The 17,693-nt window shown below is 42.4% G+C and overlaps 1 long non-coding RNA gene across 1 annotated transcript in view; it reads right to left on the reverse strand.

The window, feature by feature from the left end:
* Positions 1–11,374: 11,374 nt before the first annotated feature.
* Positions 11,375–17,693, reverse strand: part of LOC133210778 (uncharacterized) — a 33,770-nt gene continuing 27,451 nt past the window's right edge. Inside the window, exon 3 of the long non-coding RNA XR_009725019.1 lies at positions 11,375–13,579. This is a non-coding gene — a long non-coding RNA (uncharacterized LOC133210778). The remainder of the gene's footprint in view (positions 13,580–17,693) is intronic.

Raw genomic sequence — 17,693 nt, forward strand, 5'->3', positions numbered from 1 at the left:
TGCCCATCCCACTAGTGGGGAGTGAGCAAGCAGAGCAGTATGGTGCTTAGTTGCCAGCTGGGGTTAAATCATGGTAACTCCAATTCTTTTAATATGTGATAATAATACAACCAGAAGTCAGTAAAAACAATACTGATGCCCCCTTCACTTGGAAAGGGCTGGGAAAGATAAAAAGCAGCTATTTTCTGTTTTTTCACAAAGCACATTCCTCATCCAAGACCCAACTTAGAATCATAGAATAGTTAGGGTTGGAAAGGACCTGAAGATCATCCAGTTCCAGCATCCTGCCATGGGCAGGGACACCTCACACTCAACAGTCTCATCCAGAGCTCTGCCCAGCCTGGCCTTAAACACTGCCAGAAAGGGAGCATTCACAACTTCCCTTGGCACCCCATTCCAGTGCCTCACCACCTTACAGTAAAGAACTTCTTCCTTATATCCAAGCTAAACTTCCCCTGTTTAAGCGTGAACACATTACCCCTTGTCCTGTTGCTACAATCCCTGATGAAGAGTCCCTTTCCAGCATCCTTACAGGCTCCTTAAGATACTGGAAAGCTGCTATGAGGTCTCCATGCAGCCTTCTCTTCTCCAGGCTGAACAGCCCCAAATTTCTCAGCCTATCTTCATACGGGAGGTGCTCCAGTCCCCTGATCATCCTCGTGGCCCTCCTCTGGACTTGTTCCAACAGTTCCATGTCCTTCTTATGTTGAGGACACCAGAACTGTACATAATACTCCAAGTGAGGTCTCACGAGAGCAGAGGGGCAGGATCACCTCCTTCAATCTGGTGGTCACGCTTTTGATGCAGTCCAAGATACGGTTGGCTTTCTGAGCTGTGAGAGCACACTGAAGCCGGCTCACGTTCATTTTCTCATCAACCACCACCCCCAAGTCCTTCTCCGCAGGGCTGTTCTGAATCTCTTCTCTGCCCAACCTGTAGCTGTGCCTGGGATTGCTCTGACCCAGGTGTAGGACCTTGCACTTGTCATGGTTAAACTTCATAAGGTTGGCATCAACCCCCCTTACAAGCGTGTCAAGGTCCCTCTGGATGGCATTCCTTCCCTCCAGCGTATCAACTGAACCATGCAGCTTGGTGTCATCAGCAAACTTGCTGAGGGAGCACTCAATCCCACTGTCCATGTCACCGACAAAGATCATGGACAAGATTGGCCCCAAGACCCATCCCTGAGGAAACCACTTGTTACTGGTCTCCAATTTGGCACTGAGGTGTTGACCACAAAACTTTGGTTGCAGCCACACAGCCAATTCTTTATCCACTGAGTGGTCAGTCCATCAAATTGATGTCACTTCAGTTTAGAGAGAAAGATGTCCTGTGGGAGGTCAACTTTTGGAACAAAACCCTTGCATTTAATTGTCCTCCTAATCCTATTTTCTACTTTGTAAATTTTTATTTTTTTTCTTACTACATCTCAGCTTCCTGGATTACTGCTCTCCTCAATTTCGGTATGTGCTAAGGGGAACGATAGTGGACACTAAACAGCTTGGGCCTTGAGAAAGCAGTCCAGCTCCTCTCATCTTCCCTGACACCTTTCATCTACTGACAGTGTCCCACAGCTCACCCCCTATTGCAGGAGGACCTCTACCAGGGCACACCTAAGGCAGCTCTGCCTATTGTGCAATCTCGCCTCAAGAGGTCAGAGCAGGCACTTTCTACACCAGGAGCTCTGCGCTGCAGGCTGTCCTCTCGTCGGCTGTCTATTACAGACACTGTACGCTCAGATGATACCCAGCTGAGGTTTTTAAAACTCTTCTACACAACGGAGTCAGGGACTTGTTCTTCCTGAGTGTTGCAGGGATAAACTGCTCAGTCCACGTGGTTTCAATAGAATTGGAGTCAAAACACTTTATTGAGCTATGCAGAGCATGGAATGAGGCAGCGGTCAGTGAAGTGTTGTGTTCAAGTAGATAATACAAAAGATAAACCCCCAAACCAGAAGTGAATGATAATGAACACAAGCAAATATCTAAACGTCCCTTTGTAACAAACGCAGAAGAGATTTCTTAAATTCTCCTTCCTTCCAAGAAGAGGATCTCACCATAAAGAGCGCGGCAGCAAATGCCACTTGATGTATTGATAAGGAATGGTGAGGAAATCCTGTATGCCCTCTACGTTTCTGCAAAGTTCATGCAGAGGGAACCAAAACCCCTTTCTTTCACATCTGGGATCGCCACAGTCAAACGACTGTACATGCTACGAAAGCCTTTATTGATACAGTCTGGACATAGGGATTAATTTACAGGGACACCCCACAGCGGTGCGCAGCGTGCAGCACTCATGGGCAGGGACATCCCCTCGGCCTGCTGGGCGCAGGCACTGCCTGAAGGCCAGCAGCCCGAAGAACTTACTCCAAGGCATGCTGGGCAGAGGCACAACAGCAGCAGCATGGCTGCGGTGGGCAGGGCTGCAAAGGCCCTGTCACCGCCGTCCCACCACCTGGCAACGGACCATCGCAATGCTCTGGGGCAGTATAAAGCCCCGTGCCCTCTGCCAGTGTTTTGGAGCTCCAGTTCCAGGCACAGGAAGGCTGCTTGCTCCCAGGGTAGATTAGGCCAGCGGCATTTTGCTGTTCCTGGGAGCCACTGAGATGGCTCCAGGTGGAGGCAGAAAAGGCAGATCCAGTGTCCCCTTAGAGGCATAACCAGCCGGTGGACCAGGAGGAGGTCTTGCTGCCGTGCTCAGGAAGTAGCCGATCCTCAGGGCAGATTGGCACCAGTCCCCGGGGGTTTTTTCCCTTCCTCTGAGCACAGAGCACGACCACTTGTCAGGGCTCCTGTGGTCCTGGTGCAGGGACGTCCCCCTGGGTGTCCTGGGCACAGTCACTTTCTCAAGGCCAGACCCCAAAGATGTTTCTCCAAGGCACGCTGGGCAAAGGGGCAGCAGCAGCAGCAGGGCTGCGGTGGGCAGGGCTGGGGGGGCCCCGCCACCCGCGCGTCATAGTGCCAGCACGCGCCAACACAGCATCACAATGCCCTGGGACAGTAGAAGGCCAGTGCCCTCCACCAGTGCTTTGGAGCTGCAGTGCCAGGCACTGGAAGGGTTCTTGCTCCCAAGGTACATGAGCCCAGCGGCATTTTGCTCTTGTGGGAAGCCTCTGAGACGGCTGCAGGTGGAGGCAGAAAAGGCAGGTCCAGTGTCCCCTTGGAGGCATAACCGGCCCGTGGAGCAGGAGCAGGTCTTGCTGCCGTGCTCAGGGAGTAGCCGATCGCCAGCGCTGGGGTCAGGAAGGAATTTTCCCCCGGGGCAGATTGGCACCGGTCCCCGGGGGTTTTTTGCCTTCCTCTGAGCACTGAGCACGACCACTTGTCAGGGCTCCTCAGTCCATTCCGGCTGCGTTATCGCCTGGTGCTCATGCACCACGAAGGTGGCCCCTCGTGTCCTGCAGCTGGGGGAGGAAGGGCTTTTTTGCCCCCAGGCTGCACTAGCAAGTGTCCCCGGGGTTTTTTGCCTCCTCCGCAGCCGAGCACGGGGCTCCTTTGGGTCATTCTGGTCCAAAGGCAGCGGCTCGTGCTCCACGCAGCTGGCCCCCGTGCCCCGCATCCGGGGGGAGGCAGCCTTCAGCACTCCCAGGCTGGCCCCAGCGTGGCCCCGGGACTTGCTGCTGTCCTCTGTGGCACTGAGCACCACCCCGAGTCAGGTCTTCCCTGGCCCTTTCTGGCTGGGTTCTTTCTTGCACTGCTCTCGCCCCACCACGGCGCCACTTCTGCCCCGGCTTTCCTTTGACAGGGTGCAAGGCATGTTTTTTCAAGCTAGAGTTCAGGATGCGTCAGTGCGCTGCTGTCTACGCAGGTGCGTCGGGTTAAGGCAGCTCTGCAAGATCTAAAAAACGGAACCTGAACTAAACTAGACTAAAATTAACTAAGATAAATAACGTATAAATAAATAAATACTCTTTCCACCCGTAACCTGATTTGTCTGATTTGTGTCTTTGAAAGCGGTTTTGGTGCTGAAAACCCCTTGGCATTTCAGGTAAATAATGTCACATTATCATGCAACTCATCGTGACTGGAAAACAACAGCTATGTTATGCACGTAGTTCTGCATGACAAGCTCTGACCTATGTCGGAGGGGCCATGTAGAGGGCAAGTGCCAAGGGCGGCCGGTCCCCGACACTGAGGCTTATTGAACACCCTCTGGCCGCTGAGGCGGGACGTCCCTCTTGCTGTGGGCGGGACGAGAGGCGGATGAGCTAGGCTTTCCCGTCGCAGCGGCCGCTAGCCTTTTGAATCGGTGCTCGCCGCTGCCATTCCTCAACGGCCGCAGCCTGAGGCGGGAGCCTTGGCCCGCCCTTTAGCCCAGTCTTGTCAGTGGCATGCAACGGCGAGAGGGACAGTGTCACTGCAGAAACCAGAATGCTGAAGTTTTAGTTAAATTAGGGCCTGCAAGTGAACCTGAAAAAGGAGTTTCCTTTCCAGAGGATGTGCCATTTTTTTTAGTACAACGCAACAGCCTTTAATAAAGCAGAGCTGAAATAATGACATCTGATGTGTGTTTTGCTCTGTGTTCGGTTTGTGTGGTGTCACAAAATACAGGACACCCCGGCGTTATGGTGTAGTATTCATCAGGCATTTAGCAGCATGTGTGTATTAACACTGCAGCAGGACTCTGTGTGCATTAGATAGTCGCAGCCGGGGCCACACAATTAAGAAATTGTAGGGTAATGTGGGATGTCAAAATGTTACTAAGCAATTGAAAGTTTTTACTGGAGCTTCAGGATTAAATTAGATTTATCAGTGATCAAAGTGCAACTGCATGTTGCTTCTAACGTAAATACTATCAGTTTTCATACAGGCAACAGGTGGTGTCTTAATATTTCATATGAATAAGAAGTGGCCCTCTCAGGCAGGGCACTGGTGTGTATCTTTCTCACCCTGTGAGAAAAACAAGTGTTTTTTTTAGTACATGGAACTTAATAAATACATAAAACTGAAGAGGAAGCCCCATCCCTGTCATAAGGTCCTTAACAAAATAAAGTAACATTTACATAATCCATTGGATAAAACAAGAGCAAACAAGAATAGCTAATGATCTTAAAATACAAAAATATGTAACCTATGTAACTGCATGTTTGTTTTAACCATTCTCTTTTCATTATTCTGTATCTTTACTAAGACACAAACCATGCAACTGGGCAAATACATGAATGTGATGACTCACTTTAAAAAATGTAGTTGATGAATAGCTTGTAAATACACATGGACTAGATACTTGTATTTCGTAATTAATACAATGAGGAACATAATAATGAGCAGATTACTAGACTAGAATATGATGCAAGTATTGAACCTGCATATAAACTGTACTTCAGTAATTACTGTTGCATGATCAAGTACTTGCAGGTTAGGAAATGCCCTAGCTAGTTTGTACATACAACTTTAATTCCTGTTTCTTTCTGCTTTACATATCTTCAGGTGTAATGGAAGAAATGATACTTTATCATGTACCTGAAACATCTTCGCTTTACATGATGGGAAATCCTAAACTAGTAGCTATTGATAATTTCATTCAGATTGTTGATATACATTACACAGTTTACAAATCATGCTTTGGAAATGTATTATTTCCTTATGGCTTTTTCCTCTTTCTTTACAACACAAGTCACTGCTGTGAGTACTTTACATACATTATTAATTCATGCATTTTCAGAGACACTTTGTATGATGGATGAGGCGAGGGTGGAATTTTATACATGAATCTAATGAGAGCAAAGCCTGTAGTGTCAACCTATGTTGAAAGTCCAAGGTGAGCCAGTTTTAGCGCTTTATGTGTTCTGATCAGGGTTCAAACTGGCTTCACCTACACATATGAGTCACAAGTTCCACTGCGCATGATGACATTTCCAAATTGTATCTTTCACTACTTTTCCAGATTTTATTGGAGTAACTAGGCCAAGATCATACAGGAAGACAGAAATTCAAATACCAGGGGGTTATGCAGCTGCCTGAATCCTTTCTTCACCTCATTCACTTCACATATTCTGAAAACAAAGGAACTGAAATGTCAGAGACAACTTCATTCCCGGAGGATCATGTTTCATGCACTGAAGGCACTGGAGGAAGCAGGGATCTTGCAGAAGTACTAAGTGACCATCTAATTAAGGCCCTTCCTCCATCATACTTGCAAAAGTGACAAATGTGGCACACACAACACTTTTTTGCAACATTGGCATGCCTTTAAAATTGGGCCTTGTGTGTTTTTTCTTCTGCTTTAATATAACTTTTAAAACTTGAAATAAAAAAAAAAAAAAAAAGAAAGAAAGGCAAACATACATGTGCTCTCTATCCCCTGTCTCTCCTGAAATTCCATTGTGTGGAAATACATTTACCCCACACAGGGTCTGAGCAATACTGAATCATTCAGATTGACAGCAAAGACTTCCTGGTAACTTGTTGCTTCTTTCTATACAGAGAGATCAGAAGAAAGGTTACATACCTTTGCATTGTTTCCAAAGCTGTTTGATGATGGCAGATGCACACATTGACTTATGGATTAATTCCAGGCTCTAAGAGGAGTTTCTCCTTTTTTCCCTTAGCCATTCTATTCTTTTGAGTTCTCCTGGTAATCAAGTTTGCTTTGTCTTCTTTAACATGAAGCTGCCTAGGAGACTGGTACTCCAGTCAGACTGCATGTGCAAATTCTCCATGTTAGTGGTTGAACAAGGAAAACTTCAGACATTACCCACAGTTTTAGTTTTAGCACCACAGTAGCTTTGAGTACCATAACCGAAATGTTAGATGTTTTGCTGAGCTCCAGTTCTCAAGCTAAGCTACTTCTTTGTTAGCCAGCAGGGGGACAGAACTGCAGCTGTAAGGATCTGATGATTGCACTACCTACCAGATGCAGCATAGGTGTCGAATTAATACATAACAGCTGTGTGACAGTGGAGATCTCTACATACAGATACAATATTTCTAAAAAATCATAAACCATACACTATTTTCATGTAGAAGTGAAAACAATAAAAATGGATAGTTTATAGGTAAGAGAACTCTATTAGTATTTACTGAACAGATGGGAATTGTTTTGCTGGGGCTTATTTGGCCAAAGTTTGATGGCAGTCATAAAAATAGCAAATTCACATCACTAGTATCAGAGAGGTTCTGCTGCCAAATTCAAAGTCCCTGCTCCAAAATGTGGCAATATTAGACCTGACTGTTCTAATATCTTAGTACTAGGGAAATTAAATGGGATAAACATGATCCTTTCATAAGGGCTCCCAAGATGAGACTGGGAACTTCTAAGCCACTAAGACTGTCCTCCATACTGGAGAAACTACTGGTAGAAGCTATTGGTGGAAACTAGTACAAATATAAAACTGAAAGACATATATAAATCTGGTATACCTGGGAGGAGTCACCATCACTTCTGTAAGTGTGAAATAATGCACACTAGGAAAATAAAATGCAATAGCGTATATTAAAAAAAGGATTCTAAGTTGCTATTAATTCCTCCTCCCTCTCCTGAAAAAAATGAGGTTATTGTTGTTAGTTCTCCAAGGAGAACTAACATTTAGTGCTAAGTAAATAATGTTAAAAACTGTTGGAATACGAATGTAAAAACAAGCAGAAGGTTGTAAGCAAAGAAAAGTTAAAAATCAGAAGAAAACATCATTGGCCTGTTGTATGCATGGATGGTATGCCCACATCTTGATTACTACATCTACCTAGGACAATCCTACCTCAGAAAGAATAAAAATTAGAGAAGGTGCAGAGAAAAGTGACAAAGATAACAAGAGGCATTGAACTGTGTAATTTAGGTCAAGAACCTGGTTTTAGTTTTCAGCAGAACAGCAGAATCCTTGTTATCCAACAGATACAGTAAAGGTATAGAATTAGGAGTGACTGGAGAATGAGTTGGAAATTATTATTTGTCATTTATAAAATGAAAGAAAGAGGGCGGTACATTAGAAAATCAATCCGCCAATTACAAATTAAGTCAAACTAGAAATCATTTCTATTACAGGAACTAGAAACATAAATGACTTTTAAAAATACTGCATAAATTCATGGAGTGTATGTCCACTGGTAGCTAATGAGCACTGTGAACCAGATGCAGAAACAAGCTTCAGAAACCCCTTCATCACCTCTCAGAAGCTAAGTGTGTCTACCAATGCAAGGATTACTCTGTACTTGACCTGTTTCCTATATTCCTCCCTAGGTATCTGCTGTTGTTAGCAGCAGCAGCCTGACATTTCATTCCACTCACTGGCTGTTCTCACTTTCTTACATTACTAAGTGATATTAGCACAGCAAGCCTATGCCAAATAAACAAGCAAAAGCATTCACTGATCTGCATGTGCCCTAGATTCCTGTGCTTTTTTCAGTTTTCACTAATTGTGTATTTGCCGTGTTGCACCCTGAAGAAAATATTTCACTAATGCCATGAGAAGTTTTCTTTACCCAAACACCCAGACTACTGATTTATGGATGTGTTTTATTCTCCAACATGTGTTTAAATTCTAATTTATTGTTCTATGTTATGTAACATTAGATTTAGCTGCATTTAAAGGAGTGCAGCTGGGCTTCTCACATATTTTTCCAATTCCATGAATGGGGTGAAGTGCATATGGGAAAGCATCCATTTTATTCAAACCCTTTGGTAGGTCAGGAAATGGTCCTAAGTTGGTGTGATGATGGAGCTAGAAAAAACATATTGCTCCAAAATGGATGGCACTTTCTTAAAATTAAAAAAAAAAAAAAGAAAAAGTAATAAACCCTTAAAATTCTGATTGTATTGAATGACAAAAGCCGAGTCTCCACCATAGAACTTATCTGTGCATTTACTTCTTTTTTAACATTTTCTTCAGTGGGGTTAATATGATGCCTCTCTGTTTTACTGGATTAGCAAGAGCTAGATATATTTACAAGCACGCATATCACTCTAGGAGCTTACAAAACTCTGACTCTGGTTAGATATTCAGATTATGTGTGCAAAAGCAGAATGACATAAACACAATTTCTTCCTCTGTTAAATATAAATGAAACACGTTTAAAAATTATTAGAGACACACTGCATACATAAGTGTAAAAAAATAATTTCCTCATGAAACCTGCTACAAAGCCCAGTGAGAACTTTAAAGGGAGAGCTGTAGGGAGGGAAAGGAATTATGGACCTGACTATAATGGAGATGAGCTGAAGTGAAGGTAATAAAGAGGCTATAATGAGTAAATGTTCCTAAGTTTTCCAGTCCTTTGACTAGAAATACTTCATTTAAGAAAGCAAACTCTGTACTCACAGGCTTTTAAAATCACGTGATTCTTCTTCTGGCTTTTATTTAACTCCAGGAGCATTCTTGCTACAAAACATGCATATGTTCCTTCATTTCTTCCTTTCTTTCCTAGATGCTAAGCTATTAATACTGTAGTAATAAAGTCCATTTGATTTTACATTGGCTCAGTAGCTTCCAGAGTCTATTTGGTGTGTTGTTTGATAAATGAGGAAATTCAGTGAAGTGTGAGTAGGTTAACTAGTGATTGATTGGATGATATCCACTAAGTAATGAGAAAAATGTGTTAACAGTGGGGAAAATTTTTGGTTCAGAAAAGTAAATGAGACTTAAGCAAGTAAACCCAGGTAAGCTGCTTTTTTTTAATTGTGACAGAAACATCTATAACTATCCTTTCTGACAAATGTTTTAAGCCTACCTGAAATAAAGGTCTGTGGTAAAGCTTTATAAAAAGCAGACGAGAAGAGCGTGTGGGAACTCGGCTCTGTCTTGTGTAAAATAATTGAGCTCAACTCAGTTGCGAGTCCATAGTGCTTGCAAGTACTTTGCATAAAGGTATTACCAGTCTTTATAAAGTACTTCCAAGCAATATAAACTACCTTAGTTCATAGTTCACTTTAATACCTTACAGCAAGTATGAAGAGATATAAATAACAGTGAAGCAACCTAATATTTTTGTGCACAGCTTCATAGTCATTATTTCTTCACATCTAAACAAAAACTGTTGCATCTCGACTTGCATCAATTTAAGTAACTTGGTTGGGTAACAGCAGACACTAAAGCCATACTGCTATTCTCACAGTTCTTGTAACCAGAGAGAAGTTATCACTCTGTCCGTAAGTGTTCTGCCATTAGTTCTAGATACCCCATGTGGAAAATACACAGAAGGTACTTCACTGGTTTTTAACATTTTGTTTTCAAATCAAGTAACCATAGTATACACCTGGGTACCATCATCCACTTCCACACAGCTACAAGGCTCTATATGGAAGTTTTCTTTATCATTCCCATTTGAAATAGTGCTAGTATGTGCTGCTAAGTACCAGAGAGTGGCCATCAGAGCTCACATTAGAGTCTGAGAGAATGGGAAAGCTCCGGTCCAGTTACAACTCAGTGCAGTGATTAAAGCAACCACAGTGGAAACAGGGATGGGAAACAGAAGCTTCAAAGCTGTTACCCATAATCAGTATGTGTGGTTCACACAGCATCATAGAGTCATAGAATGGTTAAGACTGGAAAGGACCTTAAGATCATCCAGTTCCAACCCCCCTGCCATGGACAGGGAAGCCTCACACTAGACCATGTCACCCAAGGCTCTGTCCAACCTCGCCTTAAACACTGCCAGGGATGGAGCATTTACCGCGTCTTTGGGCAATCTGTTCCAGTGCCTCACCACCCTCACAGTAAAGAACTTCTTCTGTATCTAACTGGAACTTCCCCAGTTTTAGTTTAAACCCATTCCCTCTTGTCCTGTTGCAATAATCCTTGAAGAAGAGTCCCTCTGCAGCATCTTTGTAGGCCCCCTTCAAATACTGGAAGGCTGCTATGAGGTCTCCATGCAGCCTTCCCTTCTCCAGGCTGAACAGCCCTAGTTTTCTCAGCCTGACTTCATATGGGAGGTGCTCAAGACTCCTAATCATCCTTGTGACCCTCCTCTGGACTTGTTCCTCCTTCTTATATTGAGGACACCAGAACAGGTATAAAAAAGACTTCATACCAGATACTACTCCACTATCTAGAACCACTGCTTGACAATTTGAAATCACATGTAAAACTGGATAATGTCTAATAAAGCTATTAGGCAACAAAATAGTCTAAAACCCATGTAATGCCTTACTTATCATTTAAAAAGAATCATTGGGTTAAATGCAAAGGTTACTGAGATATGATTCCGCAAAAATCTAATTAGGTCTTAGATTAAATCTTTTTAGATTCTTGAGATTGTTTTGTACATTTGTAAATGCCTATGCACATGGAAGAATTTTTAGCTGATTTTTCCCAGGGCTATTGATTTAAAGAATATGTAGCAGAATGAACAGAAATATAGTGTGGTATCAATCTCCAGGGCTATGTTTCAATCTGACCAAGACTTACTCAAAGACTTCTTAAAACAAAATAGAACACAAAAACCGGTGTTGCAAAATGCCTTTTATTTTGATTTTTGTCTTAATGTTTTGGAAGCTGCTGTTCCTGGACCCTTCCTTAGATTGCCAGCACTGTTCCTCAGCTCTTTGATTTGAGTTGAACAAAAGTTTTATAAGGCTTATTTTGGTGTTTGTTTTTTCTTTCCATTAAAGCTAGTAGTTACAAAGAAAATTTTGTCCCTTAGAAAAAAAATAATTTTTGTTTGAGTTTTGGTGCAGCTCTGAAAATAACAGCACTTAAAGGAGTTATAAGACTTGGCCTTTTAAAAAATGAACTTAGAGGAAATCTACAGCATGTAAAATAATAGAAGTTCCAAACTAAATTAAAATTAAGTTCTTTCTGAACTGCTCTCATAGCAAGACTCAAGTTGAAGGGGGATGTAACTGCTAAGGCCCAATTCAGACAAAAAACTAAGTTAAAGTAGCTTCAGGGCTGCTCTAGCTGTCTGATGAAGGTTGCTATTATGTTGTTGTGCCATTTATGGATCATGGGAATGCAATACCCAGGGGCATGCTCCAACAAATTCAGGACCTGGAAAACCATGGTTCTGTTTTGTATGAGCCCCAGCTACTTTTACTTCAAGGATTACTCTAGACAGCAGTCATATCTGCTTTTCTTCCTCCTACTCTTGCTTTACACAAAGAAGGAGATGGGCCCAAGACTGGCCTAAAAATGTGTTGACAATTTAGGCCATTATTCATTAGTTACTGTTTGGAAGCTTCAATCCCTGTACTGAAGAACAAATGGGAATCATTCAGAGTTAGACTGAAATAGGACACTATTTATTTCTCCCTTCATAATTTAAGTTCTGAACAAAACATTATCCTGTGCTTTAGGTCTGTTGATCTGCCAAATACAGGTTTAAAATTCTAGTAGGCTGTGAGTCTTTTCAACAGAAGAAAAAGACAAAAAGGTAGAGGCATAGTATTGCAAATGGTAAGAAACAGGAGGCTCTTGTGAGCAAAGAATAGAAGACACAGAGTGCCTGCGGAATGTGGACAAAAAGAGCAATGAAGGTCATGACAAGAAAAGTAGAGTCATGCAGAAGACTAAAATAATGTCAAAACTTCATACAAGAGCATGCAGGACACACAGAAGCCCTGAGAAGGACTAAGAACACAAAAGAGAACCTGGCTCGACAGAAGGATGTTAGGCACTGTTGGAGAGATAGGAGACATCTGCATCATCTGATGGATAAAAAATGGAGGAATAAGTACCAAAGAGCATGAGTACATTTGGCACAGGAAAACATCTGGAAGATTCCTGACATAAATAAATATGGAATAAATAAATATGGAACTCAGCTGAGTGAGGACTGGAGAGATAAAATCAGTTCTCTAAATGCGGACTGAGCACACTGAGGGAGGCCATCTTAAAGTAACTTTGCCAGGCTAGGGTCAAGAATTGAGAGAATCACAGTGAAGGTAATCCAAGATTAAAAACCAGTGGATGAACTGGTCTAAGGAGCAAGATAAGAATGTAGTCTGTGGCAAGACCAAGAGTCAGGAAGGAAAGGAGTCCCTAGTGTAAAGAGCAGCAGTGAGGCATGTCATAAAATCATGGAATAGTCCAAGTTGGATGGGACATCAGAAAGTCATCTGGTCCAGCCTCTCATGGAAAAGGGAACCTAGATGAGATTATCTAGCACCCTGTCCAGTCACATCTTGACAGCCTCCGGAGATGGGGATTCTACGCTGGAATTGTTCCATATTGTTCTCACTGAAAAAAAAAATTCCTTCTTATATCAGGATGAAGCCTCTCGTGGTGCAGCTTGTACCCATTTCCCCTTATCTTCTCCACTTCTGAAGTGAGAGCTTCTGTCTCCTTTGTAGCTGTCCTTTAAATACTGGAATACAGTGATGAGGTTCCCCTTCTCCAGGTAGAAAATACTGAACTCCTCTTTCCTCACAGGACAGGTTTTCCAACCCTTTGACCATCTTCATGGCTGTCCTTTGGAATCTCTGCAGTCGTATATGTGTTTCTTGACTCGTGGCCACCAGTCTGTATATGTGTTTCTTGAATGGTGGCCACCAGAGGTGAATACAGTACTCCTAGTGCAGCCTGACAAGCACTGAGTAGAGTGGGATGGTGACACCTCTGCCAGTAATGTCCCTGGAGATGCAGCCCAGGATCCAATTTGCCTTTCTTGCTGCAGTGGTGTACTGCTGACTTAGGTCAGGGTAGCCAGACCTGTCATGGAGCAGAAAAAATTAATTAGAAGTGTATCATAGCCTAGAAGTACACTGAACAGTGAAGGACCGCTATTGCCTAATGCTAACTTGGGGAAAATGTTAAGTCACTTGCCAGTTCCTTGTTGATGGGACACACTGAGCCCTCAATCACTGAAGAGACAGACTGCAGGTAGGCTCTTGCAGGTTTGCCTGGCCAAAATAGAAGAAGTCAACTGCATGACCTTCTCACGGTATATATTTCAATGTATGCTCACGTCTCATGTATAAAAGAGTGAGGACCTACTTACGTTTTATGTTTCAATATTTTTAGTTCAAGAGTTGAATGACAAAAGTAGGAATGTTTTCAATACAAGGACCTTCAGTTCTTAATTAACATGTACTAGAATAGAAATCTTGGCTGACAGGCAATATCTTGTCATTTGCTCCCCTTAGAAAATCTAAACATAAAGCAGCAAATACAGCTGCAAATCACTTTTAAACTATAAATTATTGAGACCAATACAAGATTTTTCAAACTGAACTACTAGCTCTTCCAGGTTTCAGTGGTATTCAATCACAACTAATTAGCCTCTGTTTTCAGAAAGTATGTATTCTTAAAAAAAATACACATTTTTGTTCTCAAAAATTTATTGATTGTAAACTGATTGTAAATAGATTGCAAATAATTTTAGGGAAAGTTGCATCAAGAGAAATGCTAGTGGCAATTTGTAAGGTAAAACTAAAATTCTATCATCACGAAAGAAATTCCATGCTAGTTTTAAAAATTAAGAGGAATCTGAGATTAAATAAGACAGTATGAAAATAAACAATATATTCATAAACTGTTAAGCTCCCTTTTCTTGTATCTGTGGAGTGATAAGATGCATATGTTAACCTGGCCTATACAGGTAAGGCAAAACTAAAGCCTTTTTTCTGCCTTATACCAGACTGTGAAGCACATGATAAGGTTTAATAATCAGTGTTAGAAGTGTAGCTCATCACTTGCAGATGTACGGTTCACAAATCACTGTGGAACATTTGCACTAAGATTTTTGTGTAACAGCCTTATCCTTGGATGCTGTGCATATTGTCCATCATGGCTCAGACCAAAGTGGCTCTGGCAAAGCTGCTTGAAAATTTACTGCATAAGTAAAGGTGCTGTTATCCAGCTGGCAATATATGTACTGATTCTAGCCTGTAAGATGTTTCCTTTTGATCTGATATTTTTTATTTGTGGAAACAACAGATCATTTTCTTTTCACAGAAGAGAAAGACTCTTCTTGCTCCCCGCTAAGAGATGCTGCAACCATTAGGTCCTTATGAGTGTAAACAGCAGGGCTAAGACCGCATTTCTTACTGTACATGAGCAGTGTGGGAATGAATGTTACTATCAATTCTGCACCACAGGGAGGGCAAAACTGGGACCAATGTAATATAAGATGCACAAAATGTTACATGAAAAGGCTCCACCCCTGTCACATGGTATCTCTACTAATTGTTTGTATTTATAATGAGCAAGCTAATTAAGTTTGGTCAGCTTAGTCTTCAGAGCTTTTTCTAAATTAAGAAAAAGATTAATAGCGATAACATTGTTTCAACTTAAAAATAGGGAAACTGCCAATTAATATATACTATAAGTCAGAATCCCTAGAAAATTGACAAGGATGTAAAAAAAGCAAAGAAGATTTCATCAGCAAAATTAGGGAAACAAGAAGGAATTTAAGCAAAATTAGGTAAAAAGAAGGTCATAAGTATTGTATTTCTCCTTGAATGGGTTGAAATATTACAGCTGATAATATTAATGCAGAAGAGCAGATATATCAAATATGCAATTTCATATCTGAGAATATGATGGATGATGTAATAATACCAGATGATGTATATGAGCTACTTTGTTTTCCAACAGCAATCAATAATGGTATGAAAAAGCAGCCACTGTATTATGATATCTTACGATAATTAATGCCTTATCATGTGCATCCTGGAATTTCAGATGAGCTGACCAATTAACACATTGAGCTTGCTGACCAGAGTTTCTGCTGCCTGACTCTAGTTACTCAGTGAAAGGCACCCAAACTGAAATAGTGTTATCTATAAAAAAGCTAAACTTAATAAGAAACAAGAAGAAACAAAAGCTTTTATCCCTGCAGTTTATAGTCTTGCTGAATCTGGAATTGTAAAGGACTTCGGTTCAATCACCTCAGACCTGCATATCCTCAAAGCTGTATGCAACTGTAGGCTTTTCTTAAATTCCCCTTGCTATACTCTTCCTATGCTCATCAAGCTTTTAATGACTAAACTGGCTTCCATTCAGTATGTCACCAGCATCAGATTGTTTCAAAAAAGAAAAGTCAATTGTGACAGCATTGCTTTGCCGTACAGATGGCGCATTTGTTTGCAGCAACAGTAAATAAACGTGAACACCATGAGTGACTCTGAAGAGTTCTGAGATGTTTTCAACAGTGGCCCTTTATTCAGAATGACAAACGTGAGTTCAGAAAAGAACAGATGAAATCAGATGAACACATAAACCAGTCAACAGGCAAGTCAGTGGAACACAGATGGGCTACAGCCATTATTCACCTTATCTGAATCCATGGCATTTCTGCTGAAATTTCCTACATATAATAAATCCTATGGGAAAATGGTCTCCAATAGTAGCTTGTCTAATAAAATCTGTAAGGGAGCCCCTTAATTGTCAGAAGTTTGTAGGCCAGGTCTAGTGGGGGCTGGTGGAGCTGGTCAAGCAGTTTTGGTAGAAGGCTTGCCAGGCTGGTCAAGGAGGCTTTAAACTAGATGTGTTGGGGGAGGAGGGCATTATTACATCCCAACACTCCCAGTCAGCTGCCAGCACCTATAATAAATGCTCGGAGCAATGCAGAGATATTCCAATCAACGAGCCAGCTTCATCTGGGGCTCAGCTCAGATGCCTCTATACAAATGCCTGTAGCATGGGGAACAAACAAGAGGAATTAGAGATGTGTGCTCATCTACAGCGGTATTATATAATAGGCATCACAGAAACATGGTGGGATGGCTCCTATGACTGGAGTGTTGGAATGGAAGGTTACAGAATCTTTAGAAAAGACAGGCCCGGCAGGCGGGGAGGGGGTGTTGCCCTTTATGTTAGGGATAGGCTGGAGAGTATGGAACTCTGTCTGGGGACAGGTGAGCAGTTGACAGAGAGTTTGTGGGTCAGGATTAAAGGGAAAACAGCTATAGGAGACATTACTGTGGGGATCTGTTACAGACCACCTGATCAAGGAGAACCTGCAGATGAAGCACTCTATAGACAGATAGGAAAAGCCTCATGCTTGCAGGCCCTCGTTCTCATGGGTGACTTCAACCACCCTGACATCTGTTGGAATGACGGTACGGCCTGGCACAAGCAATCCAGGAGGTTCCTCGATTGTGTGGAAGACAATTTCCTTTTGCAATTAATAGAGGAACCAACAAGGAGAGGTGCCATGCTTGACCTCATGCTCACCAACAGGGAAGGGCTAGTTGGAAATGTGATACTCCAGGGCAGCCTTCGATGCAGCAAACACTTGATGGTCAAATTTGAGATCCTCAGGACAGTGAGAAGAGTGTGCAGCAAGCTCACTGCCCTAGACTTCAAGAGAACATAATGTCCTCTTCAGGAACCTACTTAGTAAGATTCCATGGGATATAGCCCTAGAGGGCAGGGGGGCCCAAGACTCTTGGTTGATATTCAAGAATCACCTGCTACTAGCTCAGCAGTGTTGCATCACAACCAGAAGGAAGTGCAGCAGGAGGGGCAGGAGACCTCCTTGGATGGATAAGGAGCTGCTGAGGAAAATTCAAATGAAAAAAGAGGCTTATAAAAGGTGGAAGCAAGGACAGGCTGCCTGGGAAGAATACAGGGATGTTGTCTGGGAAGCTAGGGACCAGGTTAGGAAAGCTAAGGTCCAGTTAGAATTAAACTTGGCTAGGGATATTAAGGAAAACAGGAAGGGATTCTATAGGTACATAGCAAATAAAAAGCAGACTAGGGATAATATAGGCCCCCTCAGGAAGCTCTAGGGTGAATTAGCTACACAGGATTTGGAGAAGGCTGAGGTTCTGAATGACTTCTTTACCTTGGTCTTCACTGGCAAAGGCTCTGACCGCAC

This window comes from Neopsephotus bourkii, unplaced genomic scaffold, assembly GCF_033783945.1.
Source record: "Neopsephotus bourkii isolate Nb327-2 ecotype Australia unplaced genomic scaffold, CSIRO-AGI_Nbou_v1 NB_53, whole genome shotgun sequence".
NCBI classification, from domain to species: domain Eukaryota; kingdom Metazoa; phylum Chordata; class Aves; order Psittaciformes; family Psittacidae; genus Neopsephotus; species Neopsephotus bourkii.